Consider the following 10,820-nt stretch of genomic DNA (forward strand, 5'->3'; position numbering starts at 1 on the left):
TTGGCCCCCTTCTCGTAATCTGCCCATAAGCAGCAGGCAGCACAGCCCGGCCTCTAATTCCTTCCGGGGGTGTGGGGCGTTGAGCTGAGGCCAGGGCTGAAATGGGGTGCAATCCCCCCTCCACCATGGGCCCTGACTACCCTGCCATTTCCTCTGGGCCCTAGACTCTGGAGATTGAGGGATCTGTTTCTGACCCCTGAGGTCTTGCAGGGAGAGCTGTGGGGAGGAGGGGCCAGGGCCTTGGACCTCATCTCCTGTGCCAGGAGCCATCCAGAGAGGGGAGCCTCCGCCCAGGCCCTGTGGGCTTTGGCAGCACTTTGGGAACCCGAAAGAACATTGGACCACAGTCAGAAGTCCTGGCTTCTAGTCCTGGCTCTGCCACCTGGTGAAGTGACCCTGCGTGGGCCTCTTCTCCTCTCTGTACCTCAGTGTCCCTCTGTGAAAAGGATGGCGTTGCTTTAGAATTCCATCACCTCATTCTGATGACAGAATTCAGCATATACTCGTGAGGAGCTCTGATTGGCTGCTGGTGACATCATAGGTTATTCGGGCTGTGATTGGCTGGCAGGATCCAGTGAGGTTGGTTTATAGTTATGGAAGGAGAAGGGGGGCAAGGGGGCTGCTGCGCGGGGGTCGGGCCTGGCGTGGGATGACACAGCAGTGTTTCTGCTGCTGGCTCCCAGCTAGCCTGTGCAATAGGGAAGGATGTGCCCAGGTCCCCAAGGGCAGCTGGTTGATATCTCAGCAGCGGGTTTCATACATTTTAATACATCAGTCCATATGTGAGAACCCTCCCCTAAGTCGCTAGAAGTGATGGGGGTCTAGGATGTATCTCCTCTTGTATTAAGTGAAAGCTTGAAGCAGCAGTGGCTCCTGGTCTTCAGTGGCTGTAAGAATAGCCTGGAATATTTGTTAAACATGCAGCTTCTCAGGATCTTTCTCCAGAGTCTGATTCTGAGACCGGAGGGATGCTGCATTTCTAACAAGCACTGCGGAGATTATAATGCCAGTGATCTCTGAACCACACTTCCGAAGCCCTGATTTACAATGTGACCTTGAGCCTTACAATAAATCCGCTCCTTCCCTCCTCCCTCCCTCTCTCCTTCACTCCTCCCTTTCCTACCCGTCCCCACACCCCCACCCCATACTCCTCAGTGTTAACAGTGCTGAGATTGCAGGCAATTTTTGTGCACAGTATTTTGCCTTTGTAATTCTCTGTCTGGAAAAAAAATTATTTGACAACAACCTTGGGTACTTTTCTCATCACAGCAAACAATCACACCATTACTGTTATAAGGGAGTCTCTTCAGAGATCAGGGACCATCTTTTAGAAGTATTTGCTGCATCCCTGCTGCCTGTGCTGTGGGAGACATATTTCCCACCACTGTCCTTAACTGAACTGGGGAAAGGGGCAGGTTCACTTGAGCTTCTGTCTCCTAATCTGTGAAATGGGAGAATAACGCCTACCTCAGCAGCTGGGTTGAATGAAGGATGGGAAACGTTTTAGTCAACTCTCCAAACCAGAGAGTTCTCGTGCCTGTTAACTCTTCCTGGGGAACATCTACAAACCCCTGGTGCCTCTGCCCCACCCTCCAGCGTCAATTGGTCTGGGTGGGGCCCAGTGGTTGGTGTTTTTTCAAGTTCCCCAGGTGAGTCTAGTTGACGGTGTAGGTTGAGGATCGCTGCTGTGAGGGAATTTCTCCCTTCCTTGTATTCCCTCTTCCCCCCGCCCAGCACATATCAACACTCAAGAGAGAGCTTTCCATTTACCAGATGATTAATAAGTATATTTTATTTTATTGTTTTTTAAAATTTATTTTATTTATTTTTACTTTTTTGGCTGCATTGGGTCTTCGTTGCCAGCGCACAGGCTTTCTCTAGTTGCGGCAAGCGGGGGCTACTCTTTGTTGCGGTGCGCAGGCTTCTCATTGCGGTGGCTTCTCTTGTTGTGGAGCACGGGCTCTAGGCTCGCGGGCTCAGTAGTTGTGGCTCACGGGCTTAGTTGCTCTGTGGCATGTGGGATCTTCCCAGACCAGGGCTCGATCCCATGTCCCCTGCATTGGCAGGCGGATTCTTCACCACTGCGCCACCAGGGAAGCCCAATAAGTATATTTTAAAATTAAAATTGAAACATGTGCCCAGCACCACACCTGGCATGAAGATGTTCAATTAGGTGGAATAAATGAACCACCTGCCTTTGTGGAATCAGGTTCCTGCCTCCCCTGTTGTGGCCACTGGAGGGCGCCCTTGTCCAGCTGGCTTTGGCCTGGAAAGCCTGGTCCACTGGTCAGGGCCTGGGTGGATGGTGGAACTGGCACTGGATGGCACCTTCATCTCCTTGAGCCTGACAAGCAGCTATAAGAGGGAGTTGGGAGACACTGGAGTCCTCCCTCCCTTTCCCGGAACCACAGTTTCCTTGGCAATTCCCCCAAATCCCAGCAGGACCAGCTGACTGTGCTGCCCCAGCCCCCTTCCCTCCCAGATGCCCCAGGATATCCCTAGAGACACCCCATGAGCAGCTGCTCCTAGCCACACCCCACTGCTAAGACAGGCACACCCCAGGCATGTCACTGTCTTTCCCACTGGGTCTTGGCCATGAAAATGTCCCCAGCCAGTCAGGCATGGCTCAGGCACACAGAAAGGCCACAGCAAACACTGATTGACTCAAGCTATCCCGGACAAAGGCCCTGGGATTGACCCCTGCAAGGATGGGGCCCAACCCCATCAGTGTCGGTCTCTTCTGCTTTCCATTCCGCAAAGTAGTCAGTCAACAAACTACTTCCAACGCCAGAACTGAGCCTAATCTGATTCCTGTCTCCAAGAATTCATGGTTAATGAAGCAAGTCAGACAGAGAAAGATAAATATCATATGATATCACTTATATGTGGAATCTAAAAAAAAGGCTACAAATGAACTTATTTACAAAACAGAAATAGTCACAGGTGTACAAAACAAACTTATGGCTACCAAGGGGGAAAGGGTGGGGAGAGATAAACTGGGAGATTAGGATTGACATATATACATAACTATATATAAAATAGATAACTAATAAGAACCTACTGTATAGCACACGGAACTCTACTCAGTACTCTGTAATGACCTATATGGGAAAAGAATCTAAAAAAGAGTGGATATATGTATATGTATATAACTGATTCACTTTGCTGTACAGCAGAAACTAACACAACATTGTAAATCAACTATACTCCAATAAAAATTAATTAAAAATTAAAAAAATAAAAGAACTCATGGTTAAGTAAAAACCAGGAAAACACTTAAATAACTCTAACACAGAGAGGCAAGGCCTAATATCTGTGCCAAGTGCACAGAGGTCAGGGAAATTTTTTCAGAGATGGGAGCATTTAAGTTGGGTCGTGAAGCATGAGTAGGAGTTTGAGTTGAGAAGGATGGAAGAGCACTACACATCAGGGGTACAGCCCATGAAAAGTCACAGAGGCATTACTGAGGGACAGTTAAGTATGGCATTATTATACACATTTTATAGAGGACGACACTGAAGTTCAAAGCCCACCTTTTTTTTTTTTTTTTGGCCATGGCCGCGCAGCTTGTGGGATCTTAGTTCCCGGACAAGGGATCGAACCCCGGGCTTTTGGCAGTAAAAGCGCAGAGTCCCAGCCACTAGACCGCCAGGGAATTCCCAGAGCCCCCCTTGTCCAAGGTAACGCGGTTATAAAGAGCCAGGTTGGAACCGGAATCTGGGTCTTCTGATTTTGAATCTGTGCTTTTTCCACCACCCATCATCGCCTCTCCAGTGGAGGTCAGTTTCTGAGGGGGAGAGTCTTACTGGTTAGGGTAGTGGTCTCTGTTGGGGTTGAAGGGAGGCCCGAAGGATGGGGGATGCATGAAAGAGACTTTGACTGCAGTAGAGCCCGTGCTCTCGAGCCCCCCGGCAGAGAGCCATCTCCGGCGGCAGGCAGAGCAGAGCTGGTCAGATGGGTGGAGGTTCCAGAGGCAGAATGCTATGGCCTTCTTATCTAGGATAACCATGGCAACAGGAGCATCACAGAGGGCCTGCCACTGTGCCCTTCCAGGCCCTGTCTCAGCCGAGCAGGAAGGAGGGGACCCAGCTTGGCTGGGGGCAGTGGCAGGGGGCCCTGGGGTGGGCCAGCCAGGCCTGGATGCTGCCCAGGCTCTGTGTAGGGCACCTGCCAGCCCACACTCCTCTCTTGGGCCAATCACAGTACAAACAGGACAGAAGCCAAGAAAGAAAAGAAGAGGTCTTGGCACAGCTGGACAGAGGAGGGGAGGGAGACTGCCAGCCTGGGGCCTGGAATCAAGACAGACAACACCTCTACCCTGGGGCCAGGCAGCCCTGATCCCTGAAGGGCCAAATAGACTCAACATACGAAGATATGAACACGTGAGCTCTGATTCCTGCAGGAAGACGACAGGGACCAGGAGAAGCAGGGAGAGGCTGGGACACGCCCAGGTCCAGCTTCACCAAGCCCAGTCCTGCCAAAGACAACAGAATAGCCAGAATAGGAATTCTGGAATAGGCCAGAGCTGGCCCAACTACAGACACAAGGCGAGAGGATTCACCACAGCCTTCGGGAGAACACTGGGATCTCCAAGTTACCCCGTCCCCATGGACTCTACCCCGCTGAGGCCAGCCAGGTGAGACACAGACGCCAACCACACCCCCAGCCCACCAGCTCAGGACTGGGGCTAATGGGCAGGGGAGGAAGAAGAGGAGCGTCCCAGGGCAGGGCTCCCCGAGAGAACTGCACTGGGTGTGAGAGCACAGGATGCTGTCATGCATTCACCACAAGTCAGGAGCCTCAGCTTTCCTCATCTGTCTAATGGGCATGTTAGCAGTTTCACATGCTGTAGACAAAGAAACCAAGGTGCAGAGGCAGAAGTTGACTTGCCTCGAGTCACAGAAATTAGAGTTGGAGCTGGGACGTATAAGCACGTCACGGTCTAGGTCAGAGCAGTGTGTCTTTTCACTGTTCCAGCAGGTTCCTGAGTTTCAGTTCCACAAGCAAGCACTAAATGCCAGCTGAGCTTAGTGCTGTGCTGGGTATTGCGGGAGGAAAAGGGAACAAGAAACAATGGTTTCTCCCATGACTTGAGCACTTACTGGGTGCCAGGCAGTGCACTAAGTGCTTTTTAGAAATGATCTCAGCTCGGGACTTCCCTGGTGGTCCAGTGGCTAAGGCTCCCAGTGCAGGGGGCCTGGGTTTGATCACTGGTCAGAGAACTAGATCCCCCAATGGCACAACTAAGAGTTCACACATCCCAGCACCCTCAGCTAAGACCCAGTGCAGCCAAATAAATAAATATTTTAAAAGAAATGAAAAAAAAAAAGAAATGATATCGGCTCATCATCAGAACTGGGGAATATGAAGTGTTATCTACCTGTGACAGGTGGATGTCGAGCCCAGAGAGAAAGTAAGTAATGTGCCTAAGTCTCCACTCAAACCCAGGTCTGCCTGGTCGCCAGCCCTAGAGGTAATGACTGTGAAAGCTGCCTCCTGGCCCGAGGTTGCTGACCACCGGGCCGCCTGGGGTAAGGCTTCCTGTCAGGGTTGCCCTGGAGGGGGATTCCTGTACCAGATGGGCGATTGGACCAGGCAGCCTCTGAGTCTGTGTGTCAGCTTCCAGGGGAGGCTTCCTCAGGAGACGGCCAGACCCAAGGGCAGTGGGGGAGGACGGCACAAGGGCAAGCCGTCGAGGAGTCAACCATGGGGGTGACTGTCTGCTGGGCCAACAGGACGGCCAAGCAAGCTGCCTTGAGTTGCGTTGATGGGCCTCAGACACAAGTTACCTGGCAACCCCAGCTGCAACCTCTCTCCACCCCAGGCCGGGGCTCCAGGGTTAGCAAGTAAAACTACAGGACAGTCAGTGACATATGAGTTCCAGATAAATAATGAATAACCCTTTAGTGTAAATATGTCCTGCACTACATAAGCTCCCTGGGGAGGGCATCCAGAAGCAATGGTCCTTTCTGTGCTGGTCCTCCTGCTGCTGACTTCTAGAGCCTGGCTGCCTTGGGGGGTGGGAGTGGAGGGTTGGGAGGTGTCTGTGGCCCAGTTGCAAAAACATCATTTGGGGGCTTCCCTGGTGGCGCAGTGGTTGAGAATCTGCCTGCCAATGCAGGGGACACGGGTTCGAGCCCTGGTCTGGGAAGATCCCACATGCCGCGGAGCGACTAGGCCCGTGAACCACAATTGCTGAGCCTGCGCGTCTGGAGCCTGTGCTCCGCAACAAGAGAGGCCGCGATAGTGAGAGGCCCGCGCATCGCGATGAAGAGTGGCCCCCACTTGCCGCAACTGGAGAAAGCCCTCGCACAGAAACGAAGACCCAACACAGCCATAAATAAATAAATAAATAAATAAATAAAATTTAAAAAAAAAAAAAAAAAAACATCATTTGGAAGCTTTTTTTTTTTTGATAAATTTATTTATTTATTTTTGGTTGCATTGGGTCTTCGTTGCTGCACGAGGGCTTTCTCTAGTTGCGGCGAGCAGGGGCTCCTCTTCGTTGCAGTGCACAAGCTTCTCATGGCGGTGGCTTCTCTTGTTGCGGAGCACGGGCTCTAGGCGCGCGGGCTTCAGTAGTTGTGACTTGCAGGCTCTAGAGCGCAGGCTCAGTAACTGTGGTGCACGGGCTTAGCTGTTCCGCAGCATGTGGGATCTTCCCAGACCAGGGCTCGAACCCGTGTCTCCTGTGTTGGCAGGTGGATTCTTAACCACTGCGCCACCAGGGAAGCCCAGAAGCTTTTTTAGAAATGAAATAAACTAGACTCCGAGACTCCCAGGCCCCAGCCTGGACCTACTCAATTAGAATCTGTATTTTAACAAGGTCCCCAGGAGATTTGTGTGGACGTGAGAGTTTGAGAGGCTAGCTTCAGACGATGACAACAGAGATAAGGGAGATTTATTATTGTACTAAGTGTTTATTGTAAACATTTAGGAAAATATAGAGCAGCAAAAAACCCCGCAAATCACCAAAGGTATCATTTTGATGTATTTCGTTCCAGTCTTTTTTTTTTAATATTGAGGTAAAATTCACATACTAGAAAATTCACTATTTTAATCATTTTAAGTGAACAATTCAGCGGCTTTTAGTTTATTCAACCATCACGACTATCTAATTCCAGGACACTTCTGTCATCCTGAATGGAAATTCAGTACCCATTACGCAGTCACTTATTCAGCCTTCTCTCCAATCCCTAGCAACCTTTAATCTGCTTTCTATCTCTATGGATTTGCCTATTCTTGACCTTTTATATAAATGGAATCATACATATTTGTCCTTTTGTGTCCGGTTTCTTTCACTTAGCATAATGTTTTCAAGATTCATTCATTTCATAGCACGGATCAGTGCTTTATTCCTTTTTGGGTTGAATAATATTCAGTTGTATGGATGTACCACAATTTATTTATTCATCAGTTGATGGACATTTGGATTGTTTCCATTCTTTGTCTATTATGTATATTCATGTACAAGTTTTTTTTTTTTTAAACTTCCATCTTCAGTTCTTTTGGGTATGTACCTAGGAGTGGAATTGTTGGGTCATATGGTAATTCCATGGTTAACTTTTCAAAGAACTACCAAACTGTTTTCCACAGTGACTGTATCATTTTTCACTCCTACCAGCACTCTATGAGGGTTCCAATTTCTCCACATCCTCTCTAACACTTGTTATTTTCCCTTTTCTTTCTTTTTTTTAAAAATACAGCCATCCTAGTGGGTGTGCAGTGGTATCTCATTGTGGTTTTGATTTGCACTTCCTTAATGACAAATGGTGTTGAGCATCTCATGTGCCTGTCATTTGTATATTTTCATTGGAGAAATGTCTATCCAAGTCCTTTGCCCATTTTTCAGTTGGATGGTGTTCTCATTGTTGAGCTGTAAGAGTTCTTTGTATATTCTGATTACTAAACCCTTATAGGATGTATATGTATCTCATATGATTTACAAATATTTTCTCTCATTCTGGATTGCCTTTTCACCTTCTTGAGAATGTCCTTTGATGCACAAAGATTTTAACATTTTGATGAAGTCTAGTTTATTTCTTCTTTTGTTGCTTGTGCTTTTGGGGTTGTATCTAAGAAACCATTGCCAAATCCAAGGTTATAAAACTTTACCTATAATAAGTATAAAATATTTATTAAAAAAAACAAAAAAATTATCCTTAAGTTTTTTTTGAAGAGTTTTAAAGCGTTAGTGCTTACATTTAGGTCTTTGAACTATTTTGAGTTAATTTTTGTATATGGTGTGAGGTAAAGGTCCAACTTCACTCTTTTGCATGCAGATATCCAGTTGTTCAAGCACCATTATTTGAAAAGATTATTCTTTCCCCATTGAATGGTCTTGAAACTCTTGTTGAAAATCAATTGACAGTAGTTGTATAGGCTTATTTCTGGACTCTCAATTCTATTCCTTTAATCTAAAAATCTATCCTTATGCCAGTACCACACTGTTTTTATTGTGTAGCTTTGTAGAAGTTTTAAAATCAGAAAGTGTGAGTCTCCAACTTTGTTTTACCTTTTCAAGAATGTTTTGACTATTCAGGGTCCCTTGAAATTCCATATAAATTTTCAGATCAACTTGCCTATTTTTGTAAAAAAGGCAGTTGGAATTTTGATAGAGATTGCATTGAATCTGTAGATCACACTGCTTTCTTTTCAATATTGTCTTCCACTCCATGAGCATGGGATGTCTGTTATTAAGATCTTCTTTAATTTCTTTCAACACTGTTTTGTAGTTTTCAGTGTATTTGTTAAATTTATTTCTAAGTATTTTATTATTTTGATACTATTTTAAATGGAATTGTTGTCAATTTTAAATGGGATTGTCTTAATTTTAAGATTGTTCGTTGCTAGTATAGAAATACAACTGATTTTTGTATGTTGATCTTATATTCTACAACTTTGCTGAATTCATTTATTAGGTACAATATTTCTGCGTTAGGATTTTTTAAGAATAAATTTATTTATTTAATTTATTTACTTTTGGCTGTGTTAGGTCTTGTTGCTGTGCACTGACTCTCTCTAGTTGTGGCGAGCGGGGCCTACCCTTCATTGCGGTGCCTGGGCTTCTCATTGCAGTGGCTTCTCTTGTTGCGGAGCACAGGCTCTAGGCACGCGGGTTTCAGTAGTTGTGGCACGTGGGCTCAGTAGTTGTGGCGCACGGGCTTAGTTGCTCCACAGCATGTGGGATCTTCCCAGACTAGGGCTCGAACCTGTGTCCCCTGCATTGGCAGGCAGATTCTTAACCACTGTGCCACCAGGGAAGCCCTGCATTTGGATTTTTTTTTTAATATTTACTTATTTATTTTGGTTGCACTGGGTCTTAGCTGAGACAGGCGGGCTCCTTAGTTGTGGCATGTGAACTCTTAGTTCCAGCATGCATGTGGGATCTAGTTTCCCGACCAGGGATCGAACCTAGGGCCCCTGCATTGGAGTCTTAATCACTGTGCCACCAGGGAAGTCCCAAGGATTTTTTATATGTAAGATTATGCCATCTGTGAATAGAGATAGTTTTACTACTTCCTTTCCAATCTGGATGCCTTTTAATTCTTTTTCTTGCCCTAGTTAAAACTTCCAGTAAAATGTTGAATAGAAGTGGCAAAACCAGACATCCTTATATTGTTTCTGATCTTAGGAGGAAAGCTCTCAGTCTTTCACCATTAAGTATGATATTAACTGTGGGTTTTCAGAGATGTCCTTTATCAAGCTGAGGAAGTTCCCTTCTAGTCCTAGTTTTATGAGTGTTTCTATCATGAAAGGGTGTATTTTCCCCACCTTTTTTTATTGTGGTAAAATACCTTTAACATAAAATATACCATCTTAACCATTTCTAAGTGTACAGTTCAGTGGTATTAAATATATTTATAACGTACAACCATCATCACTCTCTATCTCTGAAACATTTTTCTTCTTGTGAAATGGAAACTCTAAACCCATTAAACAATAACTCCGCACTCCCCCAATCACTGGCAAACATCATTCTACTTTGTCTCTATGATTTTGGCTACACTGAGTATTTCATATAAGTGGAATCATACAGTGTTTGTCTTTTTGTCACTGGCTTATTTCACTCAGCATAATATCCTCCAGGTTCATTCATAAGGGTGTTGGGTTTTATCAAATTATTTTTCTGTATCCGTTGAGATGATTATGTGGTTGTTTTTCTTCATTCCGTTAATATGGTACATTACATTGATTAATTTTTATATGTTGATCCACCCTTGTAATTCCTGGGATAAATCTCACTTAGCCATGAAGTATGATTCTTTTAATATGTTGCTGGATTCAGTTTTCTAGTATTTGGGGGCATTATAGTGGTGGTGGGGGGGAAAGGGTTATTATGGGATTATATGAAACCATATGTGTGAAACTTTTGAAAATTGTAAAGCACTATAGTATTTAAAGAATCTTTTATTCAATTAAAAAAAGAGAAATTTTTTTCTAGTATTTTGTTAGGGATTTTTTTTTAATTTAATTAATTAATTTATTTATTTATTTATTTATGGCTGTGCTGGGTCTTCGTTTCTGTGCGAGGGCTTTCTCTAGTTGAGGCTAGCGGGGGCCACTCTTCATTGCGGTGCACGGGCCTCTCACTGTCGCGGAGCACAGGCTCCAGATGCGCAGGCTCAGCAATTGTGGCTCACGGGCCTAGTCGCTCCGCGGCATGTGGGATCTTCCCAGACCAGGGCTCGAACCCGTGTCCCCTGCATTGGCAGGCAGATTCTCAACCACTGCGCCACCAGGGAAGCCTTGTTAAGGATTTTTGAATCTATATTCATAAGGGATATTGGTCTCTAAATTTCTTTCCTTGGCTTTAGTAT

The sequence above is a fragment of the Balaenoptera borealis genome, assembly GCF_965194805.1.
Source record: "Balaenoptera borealis genome assembly, chromosome: 11".
Lineage (NCBI taxonomy): Eukaryota > Metazoa > Chordata > Mammalia > Artiodactyla > Balaenopteridae > Balaenoptera > Balaenoptera borealis.